Here is an 11,337-nt window from a genome sequence, read left to right as displayed (position 1 = left end):
GAGGCTTCAGTGCCATGTGCATAAGCCAACAGGTCTGGGCATTCCAACCCGATGGTTGAGGGCCTAGGGTATTCCATCCCGAGGATGATTGGAGCCATAGTATGTTGGCATTCCAGCCTGATGGTTGAGGGCCTAGGGTATTCCATCCCGTTGATGATTAGACCCATAGTATGTTGGCATTCCTACCTGATGGTTGAGGGCCTATGGTATTCCAACTCGATGGTTGATTGGACCCATAGTATGTTGGCATTCCACCCCGATGGTTCATGGGCCTGTGGTATTCCTACATGTTGGTTGATTGGACCCATAGTATGTTGTTATTATATTTGTGTTATTGTTGGTGTGTTGGTTCTTTAGGGGAACTCACTAAGCTTCATGCTTACAGTTTTGGTTTTTGGTTTCAGGTACATCAGTGGACCGTGGCAAGGCGTAGGCGTGACAGCATACATCATTGGTTTTACAAGTAAATGGATCTTGGGAGACTCTGATTTTAAATAATGTTTAGGAAATAATAGTTGTAAACACTTTTATTAATAAAGGGGATTGCTTTTGAAAGGTTTAAATTTATGGGAATTTTTAAGATATTACATTAATTAAAAAAAACAATTTTTTTATTGAAGTAATAGGAAAAAGGTAAACGAGTTTGTTTGGGCTATATACAAGAATCACAAAACTTATTATCTGTGGAGTTGTTGGATCTAGACAAACACTCAATTTAACAAAGCTTTTCTTCAGAGGTGTGCCCTAATCTCTTGTGTCATTGCCCATATTTTGAGATTTTCGTCACCACTCCTCCATTTATTCCATACCTCATGTAATAAATATGTGAGAACAAATAGATCTGATACACATGGACAAGGTTTTAAAACTCAAACCTTGAGTGAATGCTTAAGATCAGTGTCTGCTTACAAATAAATGTTCCAGTCAAGTCTGGATAGACCAGTCAAGTCTGAGTTAATGCATTCAACAAATGATCAAGCCATAAATGAAGAATAAGAATAAAGATCAAAGTAAAGTTAATAAATGAAGAACAAGAAGAATGTTTGAAGGAATATTCAGAAAGATGAAGTAACTTGAATATAGTTGAAATGAGTGAAAGTAATCTTTCATTGATTTAACATTGAATGCTCCTATAAACAGGAGTACATGAAACATGGTACTAACCAATTACAATCAAAGGAGTGGATAAAAGAGTTATATCTAACACTCTGAATATCCGAGTTGACAAAAGAGAAAGTCCCATGACTAGTTAAATCAAACAAAAGACAAATTACATTAAATTCATTAAGATAAAATATTGATTTTGGAACAACAAACATTCCAGACATAAACATCCATTCTGGAATGCCTTCACTTCTCAATCTTCTCTCCACCATGTTGACTTGAGGTACGAACACCAATGACTTCCGGAGCAGACACAACTTCGGAACAGGAGCTTGACTTCGGATTTGGCAAAAGGGATTCAGGATTGCTAAAGGTTCACTTTCAAGTTCCAAAAATCTCCCCCTAAGTGAACTTAGCAATCCAGTCAGCTTAGATCACTTCTTCTTTGATGAATGTGTAGGCTCGGAATAACCATTCTCGGACTTCAATGTACCAAGTCAGCTGACTTATAAACTTTGCTTTTACTTGATCCAGAGCGTCAAACTTAGTTGCACGGCTGATGAACTTTTTGAGAGCTTTTGTAGGAACCGGGTGTTTGTCAAGGACTAGGAAAAAGTCCTTTTTGTTTGTCTTGTTTGTTTTGTACACAAACCCTAGAACTGGATCATTAATAGGGCCTTCGGCTAACAGTTCAGCTCCCAGAAGCACAAAGTCAATTTTGGCAACAAAATCTTCTATTCCAAATAGATGAGCCAACTCATAGTCACGTCGACAAAATTCTGTGACATAGTCTTTGAGGAAGCTCAGAGCTGCATGGTACGCACCCATGCTAATATCATCATTTTGGAGTCCTTAGAAGTGAGCAACTAAAGTCAAAATGTCATTCGGATTCATTGCCGAAAAGTCCGCATCGGTGATGGTATGATAGGTTGGTTTGTTCCTGACAACATGATATCGGAATAGAGGAAAGTTGAGTTCAAATTTGGTGAGAACCTTCCTTCCGTACCTAGAAATCTTTGTAATCCTCTTCTTGTCCATACTTCCTTAAGGGGAAGTGCATTCTTTTCATAAAAGGTTTTTAGCCTTTCACGCTCGGTCCGGATGGTGACCTCCGGATTGTCATCGATATGGAGAGGAGAAAACTTGATGTAAAACTTATTGAAGGGAGAGAGAGGAAGATCAATCTATTCAAAATCAATCGGAAGGAATGTCATAGTACATGAAGGGTACTAAATCGACATCCTTAAGAATGCCTTCATGGTAGATAGGAGAAATGTCGCATCGGATCAGGATTGTCTTTGAGCGCTTGGATTCGGATGTTATCCTCTCAAGCTTTGTTTATTTCTTCCTGAGACCATCCAAGTTTTTGCTTTGGTGGAGGTCCGGATTCTGTGATAGGCTTCTTGCCTATGTCTTTACTTTTGTTTAGGATTGAGATTACATGCATCATGTTCTCATCCACAGTGATCTTGGGAGGGGAGGATAGAAGAGGTTCTTCTGGAATGTCATCTGGGGTCCAGAGAGGAGAACCTTCATCAATTGGAATGATTTTTGGTTCCGAAATAGGTGGTAACATGGAAGGTGTGGCCCGGAAGGCTTGAGCGGTGAGGAAGGTTTTGGCCTTAGCCATTTGAATACCTCTTTGAAGAACATCGGGCAAAGAAGATGGCCAGGAAACTACAGACCAAATTCTTTGCTCTTCCTCAGTCAATTGCTTAGGAACAAGATTCTGTGGAGCTTCAATAGCAAGTACTCCCTTGGTGACATGTTTTTCTTCATCACTGTCTTCATCATCATTAGAGTTCCCTAGAAGTCCGGAAAGAACTTGGACTTCATCATTGGAATTGAGATCTTCATCGCGGTGTTGAAAGACTGAGGCAGGATTCCACGGTTGACTTGGACCTTCTCCCCCTCTTGCATCAGTGACCTTTTGAACCGGTGCAAGTAATAAAAACCCTTCAGATCAGCAAACTTTTCAAACACATATTGAAGACTAGTGTTGAGTTGACGAGTAAGAGCATCATACGCTATGGAAGTGGGCGCTTGGGAGGAGAGATGACCGAATAGATGTCCAAGGGTAGCAAGCATCTTATCAAACTTGTGATTCAGAACATCAACAATGTTCCAAGTGGAGCGGAGCAGTTTGATGAGGACTTGTTGAATGATCAGGTTCATTTCATCCTTTTCCTGATTTCCTTCTCTAGCCTCTGAATTTTCTTTTCATGGCGAACGTGGGTCTGCTTGATGAGATCATTGGTAGCAACTACCAAGTCATCATGGACCGTGAGCATTTTGGAAATGGTGTCGAGATAATGTTCAACAGAAGCATCATAGTTAGCTTCAACTTCTTCAATGGAATGCTTGATCCGGATGGAGATCAGTTGATCTAATTAAGCTTCTCTTTCAGCCACGGAGGGTCCGGACTGATGAGATAAGAACAGGAGAATGGCATCTAACTCGGAGTCTAGTCTGGACACCTTTGTATCAATCTTGATGTTGAGCTCAGCCACTGAAGTCTCAAGAGTGGTGACCTTCTTCATTGTCTCCGAAACATTGGATTGGATATCCAAAAGAGCAAACAGATCAGTATGATTTCCTGCTGAGGATCCTTTGTCCGAGTTGGAAGGTTGGGGATTAGGTTTTAGAGATTCCAGATTGATTGGAGTGACAGAAGTACCGGGTTTATTGGTGGCATGATCATGAAGCTTTTGTGTTGATTCGGATTCATCTTTAGCGGCGGATGAGGATCCGAAATCAAAAATAGGCTTGGTTGAAGATGGATTTAAGTGAAGTTAAACGGATGAAAACACATTGGCACCGGCAATGTGTGCAACATCAGTTGTCAGCAGCACTTCTTCGGAAATTTCATCATCCGAAGCTGGAGGATTGGAAGCATGAGGAGGAGACTTTGGAGTTTCTCTGGATGTGAATTCAAGATCTGCAAGCTCATCTTAGGAACAACATACGGAAGGTTGCTCTGAATGGTCCAGTTTTGCATGGAGATGAGAGTAGCTTCCACTTGAGATCTTGTAACTTCTGGATGCCTTGAGTGTGCCCTGTTAACAAAGTCTTCCCATAAAGGATCATTAGTTCCTGCTCAAAAGGTACCCTTACCGTGTATCAGACCAGCTGAGGCACCTGAGGTTGGAGGGACAACTCCAGCCTCAGAATGCTTGGGGTCCGGAACATGGGTTCCGGATCGTGTGCATGATGAAAAAAGTGGGATATCAAATTTGACACATGGGTTTGTTCCAGGGGACTTTGTTCAACACCAGCATCACCTTTTTGAGAAGGTGGGGTGGATTATGTGCGGACTCCCCGTGTGTGTGTGTGTGCATGTGTTTTTGAAACATCGAGGGGTACCTCGGATGAGTGGGTGAGAGGGGTGTGTGGAAGGCCAGAATTAGCCTAAATGTCATGTGTTCCTTCCTGTTGAGAGCAGGAACTAACTTTGGTTTTTTTTTAGGATTTGGCTTCGAAGGAGAAGTCTTCCTTTTGGCAGAATTTTTGGTTTTATTAGGATCAGATGATGTTGGCTTGGCTACTTCCAGAGTGGGCTGAAAGGGGACTTGGGAAGACTAAGTTGGGATGTACACAGTCGAAGTCTCCAAATGTTTTTCAAATGGATTGATCCGGAAGGGAGAAGGTCTAACATATGTTGAGGCAACCTTCGGACAGGACCAAATGAAGATTGGTCCAGAATTCTATAAGATTTAACAACTTTAAGAGAAATGTATACCTCCGGAGGAATCGTGGCAACAGGAATAGGTTCGGAATATTCCTTGTAGAGTTCTTGAACTATCAAAGCCCAGAACCATGGGCTTGAGATCTTGTTGGTCTTCCTTTTGATAGCAAATTTCCAGAACACCTGCCACAGCACCTCCGGAAGGTTAACATCATTGACGCGACCGGAATAGATGTTGTAAACAACATACAGCCAATCTTTGTTGAGGGTATCTATTCCATCGTGCTTGTCGGATAACTCACGAATAATGAAATGCATCAACACAGTCTATAAGCTGGAGACAGCCGACTTCTTGAAATCCTATACCCTGTAGTATTGGTTGTACCCAATGTGGTTCAAAAACAGCTGAAATTGCTTTGGAGTTGGTTCTTGTACCTTGAAACCCTTGGGGTTTTCTTTTACACCAATTTCCCTAAGGAATGTGGATTCATGAATGGGCACTATGTTGTCGCCTGTGATTTTTGTTTCCAGCACATCGTTGTCAATTTTGATTTTAGTGAAGGTTGTGTGAATGAAATGAAGTGGGAGAGGTGGTTCAGGTACTTTGGTAAGAGGGATGGAGATAGGGTGGTGTGCCATAAACTCGATCATAGATCTAATGGATTCATCGTAATCCATAGGGTTTAGTAAAAACAATTGATTTGTATCTTTGAGAAAAGGCTTAGGCGATGTTAATTATGATGATCACTTGGATGGTTTCTTCTTTGCAATCGATTTCTTGGGTGTGGAGGAGGTTGAAGCAAGCTTTTGGGATGAAGATTGGGAAGCCATTGATGAGCTATTAAGAGAGCTTTAAGAACACAATGAACACAGAGAAATTTTGAAGTTTTTTTTTTAGGGTTTGGGCGCGTAAAGAGGTAAAAGGAATTTTAGAAAGGTTTATATAGGTAAGTGAAACGTGTCGGGTTAAGAAAGGTAATGATGAGGATGCGAAGCCAAATTAGGTAGCATTAAATGAGTAACCGTTTTTTGGGGGTGAATTGACATGGGAAGGGAAAGGTAGGGTTAGTTTGTAGCTAGAAATGGAAAACCCAAACGGCGATTTAATGGTTGCTTTTGGAGACATGCGATCATGACATGAATTTCAAGGAAGACAAGGATGCTAAAAGTTATCATTACAAAGAAAACATTTCACTTTATTGACCCTTGAGTTTCCGAATGATCGATTTCGGACAGTATGAGATCCGAAGGATAAAAGGTAGAGTTTCGGATGTGAAAAGTGAAGAAATGGTCTGGAATGAGATCAGTCTGCAGTGAAGCTTGAGATTCCAGAGTCAATAATTGTTTGAGATTCCGGAGTCAAATTTGAGTTCCGGAGTGAAATTTTTGAAGACTTCCGGAAAATGATTTGTAGAACATTTGGGTACAAGGTTTGAAATACTTCCGGAGTGAGATTCTGAAAATTTTGGAGTGAGAATGCAATACGTTTCTGGAGTGGAATTCTAGGATGCCATTGTGAAGTATATTCCAAGATGCAAAGTGTGATCAAGATGACTATGTGGACTTAGAACAAAAAATAATCAGGATGAGCTGTACAACTTAAGATTCAAGTGATGGTTAGAAATAAAGTCAAGTAAAATGATCCTATGTATTCTGAGAGACAATAGTTCCAAGATAAAAAAGGTTTGAGTTCGGAATCAATTTTCTAACTGATGTTATCATCAGAGAGAGTAAGTCTCTTGAAAGAACTGAGGATCAGGCATCATCATACCCATCATGTTCAGAAAACCATTGAACTTGGTTTCGTCTAATGCCATAGTAAAGACATCAGCAATCTCATTGTCAGATGGATCAAAAATGAGTTCAATGTTATCATTTAAAACATGATATTTTTTGAAATGGTACTTTATATCAATGTGCTTCGTCATGGAGTGCTGAATTGGATTGTGAGAAATTGCAATGGCACTTTGAGAATCACAATAGGTAGGAATGCGTTGAAAACGATAATCATAATCCAAGAGTTGAGACTTCATCCATAGAACTTGAGAGGTACAGCTGGTAGCAGCAATGTATTCTACTTCGGCTATAGAGAGTGCAATGCAGTTCTGCTTCTTGGATGACCAACTAACCAAACGACCACCTAAAAATTCACAGCCACCGGATGTGCTTTTTCTATCAACTTGAAGACCACCATAGATTGAATCTGAATATGCTTGAAGTAGAAAGCTCTCATTTGTTGGGTACCAGATTCCGAGATTCTTTGTACCTTTGATGTATTGGAAAATTTGTTACATAGCCAAGAGATGAGACATCTTTGGGTTGACTTCAAATCTGACACACAAACATGTTGCAAACATAATGTCCGGATGACTTGCTGTGAGATAGAGTAGAGATCCAATCATTCCTCTACTTTTTTGCATCAACTGCTACACCTAAAGGGTCGGCAAAGATCTTGAGTTTGAAGCTCGTTGGTACCTTTCTTGAGGCACATGTGTCCATTGAGTATTTTTTTTAGGAGATCTGAAATGTACTTCTCTTGGTGAATGAAAATTCCTCTGTTAGTCTGTTTGACTTAGAGACCAAGAAAGAAGCTTAACTCCCGATTCATGCTCATTTGGAATCGATTGATCATTAGTTTTGCAAAGTCAGCAACCATTGATGAATCCATAGATCCAAAAATGATATCGTCCACATAAATTTGAACAAACATGAGATGCTTACCATTTGATCTTCAGAATAAAGTGGGATCTAAAATTCCTCGTTGAAAACCTGAACGCTTGAGAAAATCTATAAGGGTCTCGTACCATGCGCGAAGAGCTTGCTTTAGGCTTTATATAGCATTCTGGAGCTTATAGCAGTAGTTTGGATATGAAAGATTAACAAAACCAGGAGGCTGTTGAAGATACACTTCAGTGTCAACTTCACCATTAAGAAAAGCACTCTTAAAGTTCGTTTGGTAAACTTTGAAGTCTTTGTGAGCAACATAAGCAAGAAAGATTATGATGGCTTCAAGACGTGCAACAGGAGCAAAAGTCTCATCGTAGTCGAGGCCTTTGGTCTGAGTAAATCCGTTAGCCACCAATCTTGCTTTATTTCGAATAATAACTCCTACGTCATCTAACTTGTTGCGAAACACCCATCTAGTACCAACAATAGGGTGATCTGGAGGAGGAGGCATGAGATTCCATACTTTATTTCTATCGAATTCTGCCAATTCTTCTTGCATGGCTGTAATCCAGTCAACATGCTCTAATGCTTCATTGATGGATTTGGGTTCAACCATGGAGATAAATGCCGAGAAATGTCATTCATTTTGAACACTTGCAGCAGATCATTTTTGAACACTAGCATTAGGGTTTCCAATAACATGGTTCGGAGGATGATACTTGGTCCAAGCGTGTAACCTTGGAAGTTCTTGTGTAGCAGATGATCCAATATCAACAGTTGGATTGAGTTGCTCCGCCTGAATGGTTTGAACTTGTGACTGATGCTCCCCCTGAACTTCTAAGTCGGAGAGGTTGACGTCGTCATCAGAAGGGAACTTAAAGAAATTTTCTTTTTCATCAATGTTGATAGGATTGGAGTCATCAAAGTCAGCAGTTGCATCTAGGAATCCATCTACATTTGATTCAAGAGAGGGTTGAGCATTCTCCCCCTCAACCTGAGAAGGTTGAAATGGTTTGGAATCAAATGGAGAAAGAGAGGGTAGAGGACCGGAAACAGGTTGTAAAGTGGAAAGGGATGAGCAAGGTTGACTTGATTGAGATTCCAAATCAGGTGCTGTTTCGGAAGGTCCAAATAAAGTTTCAAAATCAACTTCATGAATTATCTGAACATTCGAACATTCTGAGGTTGGAGCATCGAACTCCATAATGTGAGTTGTAACATGCAGGGGAGCAGAATTCCGAACGAAGTTGTCATCAAAGGTGACATTAAAACATTCTTCAATAACTCGAGTTCGAAGGTTGAGAAGTCGATACGCCTTTGACTTTGAAGAGTACCGAAGAAAGATTGCTTCATCAGCTTTGGGTTGGAACTGTGTAAGCTGATCATGATTATTTTTGATGAAACATAGACATCCGAAGACATGGGGAAACGAAATACTTGGCTTCCGACCATTCATTGCTTCATAAAGATTCATGTTGAGTCGTCGATTGATGATACTCCTATTTTGAGTGAAGCATGCAGTTGACACGACTTCAGCCTAGAGATAGAGTGGTAGGTTTGCGAAGTTTAGTATGGATCGAGCAGCTTCAACAAGATTTCTATTGCATCTTTCAACCACACCGTTCTGCTATGGAGTGTAACAAGCTGAGAAGTTGTGGTCAATTCCTTTCTCGGTGAGAAATTTTTCAATGGTGGAATTAGTGAATTTCGAGCCATTATCACTTCGGACTCTCCTAACTGGGATTTTGATGAGAGCTTCTATTCCTTTAATAAAATTGATGATCTCAGAGGTTGTTTTTGATTTCATCCTTAGGAAGAAAACCCAAGTGAACCTTGTAAAATCATCAACAATCACAAGAATGTATTTCTTATGATGAAGACTCTCTACAGTGGATGGTCCACGGAGATCAATGTGTAGCAGCTCCAATGGTTCCAAGATTGATTTTTCGATAATAACAGGATGACCTTTCTTCGATTTCTTTCCACACTCACATGCAGCACACAAATGATCATTTTTCAAATTTGACCGGATACGAGATCATTCATGTAACGAAAATTGAGATGAGCGAGCCTTTGGTGCCACAACCAACTGATGTTAAGAACGACTTTGGAGAGAAGGCAGAGTTGCGATTTGCCAATAATCATGTTGATGTCGAGTGGGTACATATTCTTGTTGCGATTTGACTGGATTAAACACTCTTTTCAGTCTTCAGTCATTATGTAGCTGTGCTTTTTACAAAATTCAACACGTCGATTTGAATCAGTGAGCTGAGCAACACTTATCAAATTATGTTTCAAATCAGATACATAAGCCACATTTGAGATAGATAAATTTCCATTGGTGAGAATTCCATAACCACGAATTTGAGAATTGGAGTTGTTTCCATACGTCATGTAACCAACATTTGGAGAAATCTTGAGATCCTACAGAAAATCTTTCTGCCCGGTCATGTGCATGGAGCAAGCACTATCAATATATCATATTGTTTCTTGCTCCGAAGCACAAAGTGCCTGCAAAATTTATGAGTGGTGGAGCTTTTATACTCCGAGTTAGATTTTGGGATATAGGCACGGGCTTTGGTCGTTGAGTGTGACTTTGGAACAACTTTGTGTTTCCTGGAAATATCTTTTGAGTTCTTAGGAAATAGAAAAAATGCTAATGTCTTTGCATCTATCTAGTAGTCATATTCAATAACTTGAGGGTTCAAAATGGCTTTCTTGGGACCTTGTTTTTCTGAAGTGGTGGGAACAACTATGACCTTCGAAACTATTGTTGTATCAATGTGAGATTTGACTTTCCATACAAGATGTTGCTTTGAAGATTTTGAAAAGTTTGTTTTCTCAGTAGTCTTTGATTTGCTTGAGGACACATTTGTTTTCAAAAATGTGGGTTTAAAAATTGTGTCATCAGTTTTAGCAATAAAAACGGATGAAATAGTCAGAGGAGAGATGTTTCGGACAGATGTGGAGTTTACTTTTGACTCTTTCTGAGTGGAACTGACTGCCTTTTTTTTCACAGGACTAGGAGGATTTGAATATCTTTTGAGTATCTTATTGGTAATGAAGGTGTTTTGACAATGGATTGATGAGTAAGAATTATGGGATACACTCTTTTTGGAGTTTTCAAGGGATCTCGAATTTTGTCTAGACTTAAATTCCTTCTTGTGAGCATTTCGAGCTTCCACCTTAGGATCTACTATGTCCTTCCTATTCAACATTGGCTTTCTTTTGGATTGAGATGAGGATTTCGAGGTCTGTCCTACTGAAGGATTGTTGAACACAGACTTAATGGGAACCAAATTTGTTTTTGAAATTACCTGTGGTTCAGTGTCACATGAGATTGTCTCATCTACTTCACTATCTAAAGATGCCCAAACACACTCTAATTGTTCAGACGAAGCTGATTCAGGAATGATTTCCTCAACAACACAGTTGTTAGGAGGGCTGAGATCGAATTTTGAACAACAGATTCTTGAGTGCTAGAGGTCCGATTCAGGTCCAGGTTTGTCAGAGGCGGAAATTACGTGGAATCGGGACTCTTAATAACTATGGGTTGAAATTCCGGAATCAAAGATGCGAACTTGTCATTATTCTCAGGAAGGGTGACAAGGGAGAGACGGGTACGTCCGAATGTTTATGGTTCGGAACATCTCCCATAATGGTCAGATTTTGCAATTCCTTCAAGGGATTAGCTATTAGTTTCGGAAACTCACTTTCAAGACCAAGAGCTTTGACCACGGATGACGAAAGTTATGAGTCATTCGTTGATTCTCTTTGAGTATGTCGATGGAATTATGCAAGGCGTCTATTTTTTGCATTGAGACATTTGTTATTGGAAATTAAAATATTTCTTTCAGAATAGGTGATTTCACATTTGTCTT

At 39.9% G+C, this 11,337-nt stretch overlaps 1 pseudogene; it reads right to left on the bottom strand.

Moving 5' to 3' along the window:
- Positions 1-6,929: 6,929 nt before the first annotated feature.
- On the bottom strand, positions 6,930-8,072 carry LOC145075949 (putative mitochondrial protein AtMg00820 pseudogene; annotated as a pseudogene).
- Between the last annotated feature and the right edge of the window lie 3,265 nt (positions 8,073-11,337).

This window comes from Lactuca serriola, chromosome 9 (genome assembly GCF_051521515.1).
Source record: "Lactuca serriola cultivar US96UC23 chromosome 9, Lser_US96UC23_V15, whole genome shotgun sequence".
In the NCBI taxonomy this organism is placed as follows: Eukaryota; Viridiplantae; Streptophyta; class Magnoliopsida; order Asterales; family Asteraceae; genus Lactuca; species Lactuca serriola.
This window is presented reverse-complemented; position numbering and strand designations above follow the sequence as displayed.